The sequence below is a fragment of the Parasteatoda tepidariorum genome, chromosome 8 (genome assembly GCF_982258835.1).
Source record: "Parasteatoda tepidariorum strain Cologne lab strain chromosome 8, Ptep-v5.0, whole genome shotgun sequence".
Classification (NCBI taxonomy): Eukaryota; Metazoa; Arthropoda; class Arachnida; order Araneae; family Theridiidae; genus Parasteatoda; species Parasteatoda tepidariorum.
In genome coordinates, this window is record NC_141762.1 from 18,333,944 (window position 1) to 18,348,148 (window position 14,205).

Below are 14,205 nucleotides of genomic sequence, written 5' to 3' on the forward strand. Positions count from 1 at the left end.
GTTTGGCTTACTTTTGAAAGAGTTATCGCTATTTTTGTGATTTTTCCTTAATTTATGATAACCAGTGTAGTTTTACTTATTTTTTTCCTATTTCATATAATCCTGTTATACGCTGAATTCTATCATGAAAAGAGAAATATGCATGTTGATAATATATCGAAAAACACCCATGTAAATTGTATACAAGAGTTGAGAAAATTGTTGTATCCTTTTGCAGTAAATTTGTCTACATTTTATTTTTAATTTTTTTTAATGTTGTAAAATATATATTTAATTTTTTTACTATTCTTTTAGTTTCATACGTTACTGAACAACAAAAATTTAGATGCAAATACTAATTCTATCAGTAAAGTGAATATAATTGATAAAAAAAGTGGAAAAAAGTTAAAATAGACTACGAGAAATGAACCTTGTTTGCAAATAAAGTCGCAGTTAATGATCAAACACGACGTAAAGTCTAAAATTAATGATCACTTCTAAGACAGACGACAACTTTAAGTACAATTGAAATAAATTCTTTGAACGTTAACCATGTTTATTTTTAATTAAGTTGTACCTTTTCCGTAAAAACTTAACTCTATTTTCTAGATGAAATGGTTTATATTTCCTTTCAATTTAATTTTACCAATTTAAATTCAAATTAAAAGAAATATAATTTTGATCGAATAAAATGCTTGTTATTTTAGTTGCAGTTCTCAATCGGAAACTTGCGAGGAAGATAAAAATTAATTACGAATAGAAGAATTGAAAAACACTCTACAATTTAGAATTTCCACTATATGTTTATTCACTATTTATTCATATTTCATATGATTCTGTTGTGCGATGAATTCTACAATGAACAGAGAAATATCAAAAGTGGTAATGTATCGAAAGCACCCATGTCATAATTATATGTAAGAACACTTCTCCTTATCTATTCTTCTACTAATTGAAAATGATTAACGGTGTATCGACGGCATATGGATATGTATTACATTTAACATAGAAATAAATTACAGTACAACAAAATTAAGACAAATTTAAATATTTCTATCAAATTGTAATATACGTTGGGTTCTAAAAAATGTACATATTCTGCCAACATTAACGGTTAATATATTCAACAAAAGTTCCAGCAATATGTAGAATTAAATACAAACCAAACGATTTAGAAAAACTCTGTAAATCTTACAATAAGTTAAAGAAAACGATAAACTTATCACCTTAGCAGTGGTTAAACTTATAATTGTAGGGGCAGGACTTATAATATAACTTATAATATACGTTAAGTCAAGAATTTTTCGCCATTTTACCACGCTTTGAAAAAAGCTAGGGGAGAGCCGGGTAGCCCCGCCCATTTAAGGAGTATTACTTATATTTCTGTATAGTATTGAGTAATAATCAATATTTTTGTATGTTTCTATTGTTTTATCACCTAATTAAATAATGCAAAAGGAATAAACCAAAAAAAGAATAGTTTACCTTAAAAAAATAGAAATTTAAAAAAACATGTTTTTCAGCTCTTTTTAAAATGTGTCGAGCCCCGCCCAGTTACAAAAATTACGTTTTTTGACTGTTTTTTTAGGTGTAAATGAAAATGTCCAATGTATTGACAATATATAAACCTCATTTATCATTTTTATCACAAAATTATTTTATGTATTACATATTTATATACTTTTAGAGAATTCTATCATTTAATAACAACAATATTTGCTGTTAAAAATGCATATACATTTAAATTTGAAGCAATAAAATAATAATTTTTGAAACCGTACATTTATTGACGAAATAAAATTGGGCGGTGATACCCGACATTCATGTGAGCGGGGCTACCCGAAATCCAATTGTTTTGTAAATTTGTAATTTCTCGAATAATTTTTCACATATAAACTTCTTTCCTTGTGCAAATTAAACTTAAGACTACATACTTTAATGCTGTATGTATAGAAAAAATTATTTTTTTAGTATTAAAATGAAGTTTAATCGAAACATTCAACCACTTTTTCTTAATTTCATGACTACTGCATTCAACATATTTTCTAAACTATTGTTTACCATGTTACCAGCTGCATAAATACTTGAAACTTTGAAAATAATCTTTTTTTAATATGACAATTAATGTCCGATGGCCCATTGACTTGAAAAAATATTCTATACATATGAAATTGACAGTGGACGGGGGTACCCGACACTCCCCTATTACATTTTTAGAGGCTATATCAATTAAGTGGATTACCTTCAAATATTTCTTCGTGGAGTAAGCATGACTTTATTTCGAACAGATTCGGTTTTCTAAGCTAAGAGAGGGTAGAAAATAAAATAAAAAAAAGGTAAGAAAATAGCATGTATAGCATGAAAATAGCATTCGTTCTTAAACTGACATTAAAGTATTGTTGCGTAGTCCAAGATTGTTCATTTATTAGTGTGTATAGTTTTCATTTAAATGGAGAGTCAGCCTTTAACTGACATCGATAATCGAAAAGAAAAATTTAATTCAAGAATATATTTGTACATATTCATTATTACTTTTTAAAAAAGTCTTAAGGAGAAATTCAAATAAAGGAGAAAGTAGTAGTTCAACTTGCATGAGAGTCAACAGCGTTTTTTTTTTAATTAAAAAAAAGAGAAAAAGAAAAAAAGTTCTTCATATTCGAAGGCCCAGTATTTTTTTTTCCATTTTGATTAGAATTTCAGCAAAATCCATTTTACCAGTGATATCAGGCACACGTGAATGGGTAACGGCATTTTTTTTATCCTTTTATCTTTTTGATGATTACTTAATTTTAATATTTTAACATTAAAATCTTACCTAACATTATACGCAATTAAAAAAAAAATAATTTCTTTAAAATAAATTATTCGTGCAACAGAAACTACGTTAATAAGTAAGGTAGGACTTTTTTGGAGGTACACCTTGACAATTTTGAAACCTTTGACGAGATATAGTCTAAACTAGGCGTGTAAATTCAGGCTATGATTTATTTAATTATTTATTGATTGATATTTTTTTGATCATGCAACTCTTTTTAATGCTATTATTGCTCATTTTTGGAGAAGAATATCAAAATACAGAATTTCTGAGCGTATATCGAATATTCAAAGCTATTCTTGCGATCTCACCCCTTTCTGCTCATTTTTGTGGGTAAATTTTCAAGAGAAAATTTGCGTAAATGGTTTCAAAACGACTTCTGGACTCAAAAAGAACACTCATAAGGTCATCGATATCTGGACACTTTTTAGCAAGTTTTGCTATTCATCTGCCTCTCATCATGGCAATTGGTGAAAAACATATCGAACATGTCATGAACTAATCCCGAATATCTGCATTTACGTTTAGAATTTGCGTGAAAACTTTATTTATTATTTCACACAACTCAACAATTATTCCCATAAATATAGGACCATGATGCTAAAATTTCTATAATAGAAATCAGAGATTGCATGATAAAACTAGCATCATCAAAAAAAGTATTTTCTGGAAAATCATGCAGCTTTTTTTTTTTAATTTTGTGCGGTGAAACGGCAAAATTATTGCTGAAATAGCATGCAAGAAGTTAAAAACGCGTTTCGATAAGCTGAAGAAAATGTTGTTACGTAAGGTAATGCATCCTGAAGTTCTCAGTCTACCGTAGAAAATGTTTTCTAGAAAGTCAAGCATTTTTTGTTTTTTCTTTTGTGTTGCGAAAAATAAAAATTCTGCCTAAAATAGAGCGCAGGAATCTGTTACGATGAGCTGAGAAAAATTTTATAATGCATGGTTATCTATTCTTAAGATGTACTGATGCCGTCTTCAGTCAGCCATTGGAAAGTGTTTTCCGAAAAATCGTGCATTTTCTTTACTTTGGTTGGTGAAAGAGAAAAACCATCCATTTGAAACATTTCCCGTTCATATGGCAACGATTTATTAATACTTCTGGTTTTTAAATTTATAATTCTTAATATCACACATTTGGTGAAAAATTCTAAACTGAAAAATAAATTTTACTTAATAAATAGTTTTAAGGTCACGCTCTTAGGTATCCTTATATAATTGTCAAATTTTACTATAATTACCAAATTTTATCACATATTGTAAAATCATATTTAATTTTTTATTTTAGAAAAAATCTTTACCAAAGTGAAAATTACCGGACGTTTTGTTGTTTCGATAGAGTGAGAAACAGGGCAAATTTCACCATATTCTGGTAGTTAGGCCATACAATTTTTTCAGTGCATGATACTGTGTTTCAAGTTTAATGGAAAAAGGTTTAATTTAATACACACTGCAATATTGTGAGTCTAAGTTCAGTGGTTATTTAATGTCATTAAATGCTAGTATTTCCGTAGAAAAATGTCTGTAAAATTTTATATGTTTCAATAAACTCAATATAAGTACATGTGGAGCAAATTTAATTTAAATTTTTGATTAATAAATCGAAATACGAGAAATTTTCTCGAAGAAATTTATAATTATTGAGGATTTATATTTTGTTAAATCATCTTTGCAATGTTCAAAAAATAAAATTTTAAAAAATGCAATTTTTCTGATTTTTTTTGGCACTAAAAAGATATTTTTAATCATATTACGAATAAGATAGTAAAGTTTAATATAAAGATGAAAAAATATCAAGTAGTCTTCTTTGTAATTATATCCCATTGTATAGAATAACTTAGCTTTAAATTAAAATTCTTGTTCCAAATGAAACTTAGATAATGAAAAGAGTCAGAAAGCTTGATTCCTTCTTTTAATGGGTATTTTTTTTCAAATGAAATTCTCATTTTTGTAGTACGTTACTGAATATTTTAAATTAAATAAATTTAGCAGATTCATAAGTGGATTTCAATAAATACGCGCAGTTCCTTTTTTTCAATTAAAAATTAACTTTTTTTTGGATTACGAATTCATTTGAAGTTTTTCTTAAACATAAGAAATGAATATTTAAAGTAACTTTTAGGGAAAATACTGAAGAATCTTTGCTCTGTTGTATCAGTCAGTTAAGAGCTTGCAACCATCATTACAATGTTTTTGAGCCTTTGGTATCCAAACCAGCGAACTACAAATCAAAAACTTGAATTCTGTACGGAAAAAATAAATAATCAAAAATTAACTAAATGCTTACAATTAAGATAACTTTTAATCTCTTAATATCATAATCAACACAGTTATAGTTAATAAATAATATTAAAGTAAAGTGATTAAAATGCATGGCTTCCTGTAAAGACCACCCTTAATGAGTATATTTTAAATCGGAAAGTGTGAACATAGGAGATTACAAATTAATAGTTAACTAACAAAATTTACTTCGAAATCTCAAAAATTGCGTTACAAGAAGAGGGGAAAGTTTTAAACAATAAGGAATGTTTAATTGCAGAAAGAAACAGAGAAGATTTGAAGGACTTCTCTTTAAAAAAAACTTCAAATTTCAACTTATCATTAAACCTGTATTGATGTTTATTACGCCTGCCGTTCTTTACTGTAATTTGTCAGATTTCGATATCGTTTCCGTTTTCTTCCTCGATTAAAAATTAGTTTGCGATCCTCAAAGAGAAATGCTTTTTTTTTAAATTTTTGATGAGAATTCTAAAAGTTCATATTGAGGACGGTCTTCATGGAACTCTCTGTCTAATCAAGAATACTATGTGCAAAACACTCGATAATTGAGACTTAGTGTCCATGTCTGTAAAATGATAAGTAAGAGTCGTGGTAGCTTGGGGGATTGAGTATTCGCCTGCCAATGAGGCTACCCAGATTCAAATTCTTCTCCCGGATCGTACCTACCACAGCCGTGACGTAAACATTTTCTGAGTGGTGAACAATTCGTGGGTTAGAATGTCCCTGCTACGGACTAACTGTAGAAGGCTTTCGTGGTCCTCTTCTCCATCCAACACAAATGCTGGTTAGTTCCAACAAAAAGTACTCCATGAATTCTAATCTGTGCCAATGCTTGATCCAGTCTAAATTCTCTTGTCTTCTGAGTTGGGTTTAAAATTGCAAAGCTACTGAGCTACTACAAAGCTACAACATTGATAGTCATAAAATATTTTAATTCGGTATTTAAATGTTTTCCTTGCAGCTGCAAAGTATTTAGTTAAACATATTCCTAAAATTTGTTTAAAAAAGTTCATAATTCATAAAATGATTTTTAAATCGGCCTTGGAATTTTTTTTCAGTCTTATCTAATGTTTTACTTTAGTCCTTGCAATACGTTTAATTCATATATTTCGAATAATAATTTCATAGCTGTCTTTTGTAATATTTACCTGAAAATATTCGAAAAATTTTGTTCCTGTAGTATCAAACTGCTTGGATTTATAAGCTACAATTTTAAATGCCAAGTTTTAATTGATTGATACGTATGCAGAATATTATTTTTAAAACATTTATTTGTTAAATAGTGCTTCAGCTATATATTTATATATTCGATGCTTCTTTTAGAGATACCCTATACATTTCTGTATTTTTCATTTACCATAATTCAAAGAAAATTTTTTTAAGCTAAAAATACTTTTACCTTTTCGAGGTGAATTTCCCTAAGTTCACTTACCCTCTAGTCTCCAGCGTTTTGCATTTTTTTTTCAGATCCTACCTGAAAATTTTTCCGAAAATTTTATTTTCTTTTATTGCTTTTTATATCCAGTTGAGAAACTTGTGCGATAAATTTTGAAACCTCTCGAAACTTTTCAAAATTTATCTTTTAACTTCTTTTTCAATGCCTTCGATTTTATTCGAAATATTCGTACTTCTTCCTTTCTGAAATATATTTTCTGTCGCAACATGTTTTCCAATGCTGACGTCATCAGTTCTCGAGAGGCCATTCGCAATGTATGGTGCCTGATACTATGTTTTCTTTTCGAGTATATATCATTTTTTTCTGTGAGTCGAACAGTTTATTATTGTTTTGAAGTAACCAAAACTTGGGAAAAGTTTATTAAAGTGTACCTTATCATCCATTTTTTGTTATTTAGGGAATTTTATGGTAAGACCATGGTGATTTTTCTTTTGTAAATTATATTTAGAAAATTATGTAATTACTAGTAGCATAATTCCCTTCTTTACTCATTTTAGCCAATAATTCCTTCTCTGTCATCCTTGTTTCTCGACGGTAAAAAGATAATTCCTTTAACACATTTGCTATTGACCTCACACCAGTACATGATAGTTACTAGAGTAGCCGCCAAAGTTTGATAGTTACTAAAGTAACCATCAGTACTTCATAGTTGTTAGACTAATCATCAGTACGTGACAGTTGTTAATGTAGACACCAGCATCTGATAGTCACTAGAGTAGTCACCAATGTTTGACAGCTACTAGAGTAACCATCAGTACCTCATAGTTGTTAGACTAACCATCAGTACGTGACAGTTGTTGATGTAGACACCAACATGTGATAGTCACTGGAGTAGACGCGAACGTTTGATAATTTCTAGAATGACGCCAACGTTTGATAATTACTAGAATGGCGCCAAAGTTGGATAGTTACAAAAGTAACCATCAGTACGTGATAGTTATTGAGTAATCATTGACACTTAATGGTCACTAGGGTAGCCACCAATATTTAATAGTTATTAGAGTAACCATCAGTAAGTGATAGTTATTAGAAAAACATCCAGCTCGTGATAGTCAATGGAATAATCGGCAACGTTTGATAGTTGTTAGAGATACCCTCCGTACGTGAGTGATAGTTTATAAGAGTAGTAACTAGAGAGGTCATATACTTTGTGATAGTCACTGGAGTAGTCGCTAGTGCACCAATGTCAATGAAGTAGCTTCCAACACGTGATAATCGTTAGATTATTCACCAGAACTTGATTGTACTGGAGTAGCCACCAGCGCTGACATGAACCAAAATTCCAAAAAAAAAACAACTTTTTTTTGGATAGTTTTACAGCCTATAAATATCTCATTTTCTTCAGTTTAGTAGATTTTACCTGTTGACCGAAATGTAAAGAAATACCTCCCTACAATATACAGAAAATGCTATATTTTTTTTTAACTTTTAACTAATTATTAAAAACAACAAATAACATTTTATACATTTCATTGCCTTTATGAAATTATGATTTTATAAGCCACATTATTACAAAGACTGAAGACTTCCAAGACTAGTACAATATAAAGCTTCTTCCTCATGGTGCGACCCAGTAACAGATTTTTTTTTGTGGTCAAGAGATCTAGGTTTTCAGGCAGTTTTGTTTGCCCTCCCCTCTTTTGAGAATCTGTATATATATATATATATATATATATATATATATATATATATATATATATATATATATATATATATATATATATATATATATATATATATATATATATATATATATGTATATATATATATATATATATATATATATATATATATATATATATATATATATATATATATATATATATATATATATATATATATATATATATATATACACAAATTAACATGAAAAACATGAATAAAATAAAAATAAAAAACTAAATGGTAGAGAAACAAGAATGGTAAAGGCAAATAGTCGTTGTCAAGACACATCTAATTGCCATAAATAATGCGATATTTCTGAATAAAGAATAATTATCCTAAGATAAAAATTATTCTTTATATGTGTCGATATCGCAAAAACCTAATGTTGTAAAAAATCATGAAATAAAAGAAAAATGTAAAAGGAAATCAAACTTACCGGCGTGAATTAAAACGCGGTTTAGGTTTAAAAGAACAATAATAAAACAGTTAACAAAAATCGCGAAGATGTAAAATATTGCTTATAGCTTGAATCGAATATAATAAATTTAAAAAAACATTTGATCGAAGAAGAAGAAAAAATGTTTAGGTAAAATATTAGTGCTGCCATCTATGAGAAACAATTAGTAAAAAGGTAATAAAATTGAAATAAAAATAAAAAAGTTTAACGGATTGAATAAATTAGCAGTCTTAAAAAAATAAAAAATCATTAATAGGGAAATTAATTTAAAAGTCAGTCTGTCAGGATAGAAAGCCGTTTATAGACTCATCCTTCATTCAAAAAATCTAACATAATTTTACAGAATACACATATCCATCTTTCATAGGGTGACTTATTTAAAAATCAGAGCCTGCATACAGGAATAGAAAACCGTTTATAGGTTTTATTCTTCATTCATACAACCTTACATAATTTTAAAGTATACACGTATCACCTGCATTCATTTGGGGTGGTTCTTTACGAACCAGAGCCCATTCCACTTATACAAAAATAAAAATAATTAAATAAATAAATAAACTGTTTATTATACTGGACAATTAAAATTAAATTAATTTTAAGAGGCTACAAATATTAAAAAGTAACTAAAAAATATTTAACTAATCCAGTATAAAAGGTCATACATCCAAACTATTCCGTCCAGTGGCTTTAGGAATAGTTTATCATAGTTAGTTCCTACCTTGAAAAAATCAGAGCTTATTCTTAAAACAGAAAAATTAAATAAAAATTAAAAATTAATGTACCAAGTTTATTAAGATTTTTTTAAAATAGAAATTAAGAAATGAACTAGGAAAATGGCTATTAATTAAATCGTTTTTATATATATCAGTATCTAATAAAAACTCGTTATAGTTAGAATTATTCCTGTAAAATCTATGAATTTGATTGGCAATAATATTGGAAAAAACCTTATTGGCTAAGTTAGAGTTGAAATCTATGCATTTTTTAACTGGAAATTTAAATTCATTTATTTTGTCAAAAAGTTTAAATGTAATATTTTTATCTGCATTAATATTAAGAGTCAAATCTAAAAAATTTGCTGAAGAATTACTATTATTTGTTTTATTAAGAATTAATTCATTTGGATAAATATGTTTTGCTAGAATATCGAAATCATTAAAATTAATAACTAATAGATCATCAATGAATCTGAGAAAGAGAGAATCAATTGGAAGATTAACATGTGATTTTACAAATCTATATTCTTGTAGAAAAAGAAAAATATTGCAGATGTTAGTACTGAAATTATTTCCCATGGGAATACCATTAATTTGTTGAAAAAGGTGGTCATTGAAAAGAATATAATTGTTGTTAAGGTTAATATGTACTAGAAAGTGCCAGTTATCTTCATTAATAATATCACTGAGATTAAACATGCTATGAATTTGAAGAAGGTCATCATGAATTTTATTAGTTGGAAGGGAAGTATAAAGGTTTTCGAAATCAAAACAGTGAATTGAATCAACATTTTTTAAAGTTTTTAGTGTATTTAAAACCTGAATGCTATTTTTAATATTCCAATTTAAATAGTTATTATTTTTAGTAAGTTTATTAATTTTGTTATAAACTTTTTTAAGAATGTTCTCAAAGTAAATACCGATTTTTTTCATGTTACTATTAACGCCACTTGCAATAAACCTGAATATATATATATATATATATATCTGTATATATATATATATATATATATATATATATATATATATATATATATATATATATATATATATATATATATATATATATATATATATATATATATATATATATATATATATATATATATATATATATATATATATATATATATATATATATATATCTGTATATATATATATATATATATATATATATATATATATATATATATATATATATATATATATATATATATATATATATATATATATATATATATATATATATATATATATATATATATATATATATATATATATATATATATATATATATATATATATATATATATATATATATATATATATATAGATAGATAGATAGATAGATAGTAGATAGATAGATACATGATGTTACTTGATGGTCCTTTTTTTCAAGATTGAAATGAAAGTATGAAAGTCATTCTGAAGCTAATTTCTACATTTTTACACATTCTGTGATTCCAGCATCTCTTCTTTAATATTTATGTTGACCGTTAAAACAATGCAACAAAAATAGCAAATGTACACATGTTTCATTGTATATGTATATGGGTCATTGCAAATCTTACTTCGCAAAAAGTTCTACCCTTAACTTTAAGTAATTTTAGTAGCTGAAATAAAATTCCAAGTAACATTTTTTAACATTCAAATTGATTTACTATATGACTTTAGTAAATGTAGATACATAAACATTAGATATATGCAATAATGCCTGCGTAAAACATCTTTAATTCATCAAATATGGCTAAACTGCCTAAATTCCAACTTTTTTTGCATCTTCTTTAACTTTAATTAAACCAACTGTTAATTGAAAATAATTTTAATTTGTCTAGTTGTGAAAGTTGAGTTATATGTCATTTACTTCACATAGCTTTAAATATACATTTTTAAAATTACTTTTGTATCAAAATCGGACATTTCAATGTTTTTCCTGGAATTTTCGCACTCTGTTACCATTATGATTGCATTAAATTATTTTTTATTGAGTTGCCGAAAATATGTCCCAACGTTCCTTCAATGGGTCCATTTTTGGATAAGGTTATCATTTTAGAAACCATTGTTATATTTGATGTATTCTAAGAAATAATAGTTTTAAATTTATTGCTTTAATGCTTCATTTATTTTTTTTAATGATAAGATCAAATTGCGATTTTCAGTTCTGCATAAATATCTCTTCTTTTCAATTGAACCTTCACTGTAAAAAGTAAAAAATGGGTACTCAAATACAACTTAAGTTTCTTTTTTGACGAAATCGTTTCCTGGTATATGCTTCGTGTAAAAATTTCACCAAATTGAGGAAATAACTCTTGTCATTTCATCGAGGAAATTAATTTTGTCAAAATTAAAGAAATATTTTGCCATTCTATCCCCCAAAGAAACTTCAACGTGCTTAATGCATCTAACTTTTATAATAACAACTTTATTTTGAATACCATATAGAAGGCACAACACAACAAGAACAGATACAACAAAGGAGTGCCTGATGCGGGATTCGAATCCCGGATCTATCTGGTATGAGGTAAATTCTTTTACTACCATAGCGTTTTTGTTACTTTATTTTTGATTGTCTAGTCTTTATTCTAGTTTCATCATTCTAGTTAACAATCTCTCACAATACACTACGATGAGGTTTCGAATGGAGGAAACATTTTCGTCATATATTTGACAGTTCCCGTTTTGTCATGAATCACGTCATTTTGTGACGAAATGATTCTCGAAATTAACAAAATACCGCTCAAGGAATGTTGAATCGTCAAAAGTGGGATTTTTGAGTGTCTCCAAGTATATTGACTTGGATCATTTTCTCTTTGCTTCTATCGTCTTGGTAACATCATTTATCGGATTTAAATTCAGTATTACATTAATTATTAAGCTTATTAAATGAAATATTGCTAGGTATCAATATTTGCGTGATTAAAATTCAGTAATTTCTAATGCAAGAGTATTTTAAATTTGGTCCTACTGTCAGCCCTAATCTCTTTTGACCTTTTCCTCTCTGTTTCCTACATTTTTTTATTTCCCTATATTATCTAATTTAAGAAGAAAAAAAAACAATTTTAAGAATTTACGGTGTAAATTTGAATGGAAAGTAAATTGTTTACTGGTACAGGTAACCTTTTTTTATCAAAGCACCTTTGAAAATTTTTGTCACATTTTTTTTTAATTTAAAATTTTTTTTTTTCAAATTTAATTTATGTTCCAAATCAAAACGTGCACTGACCTTTTAAGTTTTATGAATAAAAACATTCTAACTGAAGCTGAAATTTTTATGAGTTGAAAGTTTAATTTTTTTTAAAAAAGTTTCTTAATGCCTCTCCATTGTGATAATGTCCCATATACTTATGTTCGTGTTAGCGAAAACTTAAAACAACAGTCATCAACGCTCTGTCCCTTCAACCGATAATTACCATCATTAGTGATCAATTTTAATTTTTTACTTTTTTAGATTTATCTGACATTATAAAATAAATGAAACATGAATTTGTTTGATATTTACTAATTTCAATAAAATATTCCGTGTGTTATAAATTATAATATTAATTAACTGGGCAATTTCGTTTAATGTTAAGAAATAATTTCAAATAAATTCTATTCATTTCAAACAATGGTAAAAAAAAATTATAATTTCATATGCACGAATTACTTTTTCTTATTGTTTTTTTATTACTCTCCAACGTACTTTTTATGGTTCCGAAATACGTTTTTCTCCTTTTCATCTTTTGTAATCATTGAACTTTTCCATGCGACGAATTATGATGAGGTATGAAAATTAAATTTTGAGTTGATGAGCAATCATCTTAATTTGCTCGAAAATAATAGTCAATGAAAATTCTTAAAATTACGTTTAATATTATTTATTATAATGAACAAAGAACCTTCTTGCTAATTTACAAAAACTGTTTAAACGAAGAAAAAAAAATATCTTACTAATGAGCTTCCAGAATACTCTTTTTCATTTCAATAAAATGAAAAAGGCTTATTTTATTGGAGAAATAGAAATTCTTCTCAGTAAACAAAAAATAACTAAAATTGAAAAAATATTTTTTATAAAATTGCCTCTCAGAAAGATAGTGAAAATATAAAAACTAAAACTCAATATACGACCAAAACAATAAACTAATTTATTGAAGGGTTTTCTATGTAGCATTTTTGGTTTAAAAATTCCAATATGCAAAGAGAAATGTTAATGAACGAACAAAAAGTGATTTTTTTTTTATTTCTTATAAGCATATTTTTAAATTATTTGTGCTCAACGAAAAGAATTAAGTTGTATTGCATACATCCACCTTTATATTAAAAATGAAAATATTGTTTGTAATAATATTATGATAAAAATAATAAGTAAATAGCATTTGATTTTGATTTTGAAAAGTATTGAACTAATATTGATTCTGTAGGCAGTGAATGAAATTTTGAGCTACTCAAATTAATTTATCAGCAGTTAAAAAATAGTTATAATGTTATTCATTAAACAGTAATAATAAAAAGATAAATTTTTAATTAAGCAATTAAAATATATATTATTTTTTAATAAATAATGACCTTATAATATTATTGTTTAATTAATATAAATGCCTTAATTAATTAAACAATAATATTGAAAGGTTCATATCATTGTTTAACTAATAATAATTTATTAAACAATTTTAATTTATTAAATAAATATATGTATATCAAACAATAAAAAGTAATGTTAATTTATTAAATTAATTGATTAAGCAATTATTATCAATTTAATTGCTAAAAATTAAATAATAATTATTAATATTAATCATAATTCAAAAATGATTTTAATTAAATGGTCTCTGTCTAATGCATCGTTTAATGAACT